Here is a 3,479-nt window from a genome sequence, read left to right on the forward strand (position 1 = left end):
CAGGGCTACACCACTCTCCTGTGAGTGCCAGAGCTGATGAGACTCACAGCCAGGTCAGCATTCTGCACTGCTGGGCCTCCAAGTCCCATCAACTAATGAGGCTTCCTGTGGAGTCAGCATCCCACATGCTGTTCCAACTGAGAGCTTCACAGCTGATGGGGCTCAGAGTTGGGACTGTGGTCAATAGGCCTGTGTGAGTCAGCAGCAATCCGATCTGGCTTTGGATCTGGCCTCTTCAGATGGCCATGATCCAATCTGGAGCTCCAGACTGGGTTTCCACCTCCATCCAGCTGAAGAGGCTCCGAAGCTTCAGAGCCACCTTGGAGATCCGGCCAAAGGGTATAATGGGAAAATCAATGAAATATCTATAACCTTATTGTTTTTTGTCTGATTTATATGAAACTTGCAGAGATGGTAGCCTCTGCTGAGAGCATGAATCCTGCTAAGTTTCAAGAATATTGGTGCAAGGGTTTGGGGGGAAATGTACCCCAAATTCTTGAAAGCCAAACTCACGTCATGGCTGTGAGTTACAGCACAGGGTGGGGTAAAAACTGCAGGGATGGTGGCCCCTGGTGAGGCCACAGAGCCTGCCATATTTCAAGAAGAACAGTGAAGGGGGTTTGGGGGAACTGTACCCCAAATTCTTGAAAGCAAAACTTCTGTCACGTCTGTGTGTTACACCACAGGGGGGTTAAAACTGCAGGAGTGATAGCTCTTACAAAGCATTCCAAGACGGTCAGTTCCACAAGCACCCATGGCATGAGTTTTGCCTGTCAGCAGCTAGGGGTGCAAGGCCCCAGAACCCCCATGCACACCGATCTCCTCGACAGCTGGCAGGCGTTGTGGCCGCAGCAGGGGCCACCATCCCTGCAGCTGTCACCCTGCTGCACCTTAACACACACAGTGTCACCCATGGTATGAGTTTTGCTTGTCCACAGCTTGAGGGGACAAGCTCACAATGCCTCGATGTGACATGAGTTTTGCTTTCAAGAATTTGGGGTGCAGTTCCCCCCAAAACCCTGCACTGATCTTCTTGAAATGTGGCAGGCTTCATGCTTTCTGCAGAGCCTACCATCCCTGAAAATATCATCCAAATTGGACAACCCCCCCCCCCCAAGTTAGATATTCTATTGTTTCCCCATTATACCCTATGGCCAGATCTCCGAGGAAGCTCTGAAGTGCTTCAGAAGCTACAAACCACTTCGGGAAGCCTGAGGCCAGCACTTTGACCCAGACATGCTGCTTCAGACCCTGAATGGTCTGAAGCTTCTCCGGATCTGAAGCTCTGTCCGAAGCCTTGCACAGCCCTAGTGGTCAACATACTGTCCCTGCTGTGAGTCTTGTCAGCTGATGGGGTTTGCAGCAGGAACAGCATGTTGAACACAGGCCCCCTTTGTGAGCCCTGCCAGCTGTGGGTCTCATAGTAGTGGGAACTGGTGCAGGGGGAGCCTGGGATCATGATCCCGCCCTCCCCCCTGCATTGGCAATAAGGCACGATTGACTCTAATGTGTGATCCTACAATCATCCCTCCTGCTATGCACATAAAGCATGGCAGGAGGTATGATTTTGTAGACTGCATTATCAGATCCTATCATGCATTGGCCTGAACATCTAGAGAGGCCCTCATTCCCCTGTTAAAAAAATTTTTGTTTTATCAATCACTGGAATAAGGTTGTACTCTGGCCTACTCCAGAGTGAGGTACAGGCTATCTAACAGTTGAGGGGAGACTATGAACTGACACTCTCAAGTGTTCTTAACACCTGAACGATCCATAACATGGACATGCCAATGTGTATAAATGTGTATATACACAAATAAACAAACCATAATGGCTGAAAAATAAACCTGGTGTCTCAGTCTAAATTTCTTTGGTCTGCTCTTTCACATAAATCTAACACATTATGCAATATTAATTCAGAACATACAGTTTTCAAGCACGAACCAAGCATTTAAAAATAATCCACCCTCCCCACCAGAACTGAATGCTTAAATAAGTTGTATGAGGCAAGAAAATTTCCTTTGTTCTGTATTTGTATGTGTACCATAGATTGATTAAAGATGGTCACAATCATGGTATCCCTGAGGTCATCTGGGAATTCCTCACCATTCCAAACCCTTAAGATGAGGGCATGGAGCTATGATGGGAGCTCTTCTCCCCCCTGCTTGAAGATTTCAGCTGAGATTCCATCAGATCCAGATGGCTTATTCTTCAATTGCTTCATGGGTTTCCTTACCTTATCAAAGGTTGGAGGGATTCTGAAATGGTCTCTGACTAGGTTTTGCATAAATGGAGTTGAGAACACTCGTCAACAACAAAGTCTAGACTGAGAAGGTCTTCAAAATACTCATTCCAGTAGGCATTGGCTTCCCTTTCCTTGATCAGGTCTACACCATCCTTAGGTCCGGGGTGGGGGGAAGTTGGTCCCTGAATGCTCAGTCCGTAGATGGTTTTGGTGGCATTGAAAAAACTACATGTATTGTGAATATCAGTGAGATGTTGAATCTCTTTCCCCTTGTTTTCCCATCAACTGATCTTCATATAGTGGGTCATCCTTTGGACCTCTATCTTGGCTTGTTAGAAATTCAATTTCTTTGCTTGGAGTTGATGTAGTTCTGCCAAACACAAAAGGCCTTATACTTGTGGTTGATCAACTCTTGGATCTCCTGGTCATTCTCATCCGTCTTGGTGTTTCCTGGTAGAGAATCTAACCGTTTCTTTGTAGGCAGTGATGATGGTGGCTTTGAAGTTACCCCAAGCACTGACAACATTCTCCCATTGTTGCTGATTTGGAATTTACCAGTTTTTCATTGAGGCACTGGTGGAAGAATTCTTGCTGATCTTCCCTCAGCATTTGCTTCTACTGCATCCATCATCTGAAAGACAGATTCAGTGACGTAACTGAGTGCATGAGTTAGTGATCAGCATGACAGTCATCAGCTCTTAGCATAGCTCAGGTGATGCAGACATTTTCATGCTCCTGCACACAAAAAGTAATGTAGTCAGTCAGGTGGCAATGTTTAGATTGCTGGTGTTGCTATGATATCTTGTTCCTGTTTTACTGTTGGAACATGGTGTTGGTGCATTCATGTTCAGTGCATTTGGTCAAGGTGAGGATGCTGTCAAAGTTGATCTTTCCTACTCCTTCCTTGGCAATGGTTCCATTCCAGAGGTTTGACTCCTTTCCAACTTTGGCATTGAAATCACTGAGAAGAATAAACCTGTCTTCTCCCACAATTCCAGAAAGGATTTGGTCAAAGTTGGAGTAGAATCCTTCATTGCTTTTATCAGTGTCGTCCAGAGTCAGGGCACATGTGCTGATGACAGTGGAGTATTGTCTTCCTGCTAGTTTAAGATGGACAATCATGAGGTGCTAATTACTTCTAATAGGGAATTCATTGAGAGAATCTCAGCACTCGTAAGAATGCAACTGGAGTATTGCATCCAGTCCTGGGCACCATCCTTTAACAAGGACATGG

The sequence above is a fragment of the Alligator sinensis genome, unplaced genomic scaffold, assembly GCF_000455745.1.
Source record: "Alligator sinensis unplaced genomic scaffold, ASM45574v1 scaffold236_1, whole genome shotgun sequence".
NCBI lineage: Eukaryota > Metazoa > Chordata > Crocodylia > Alligatoridae > Alligator > Alligator sinensis.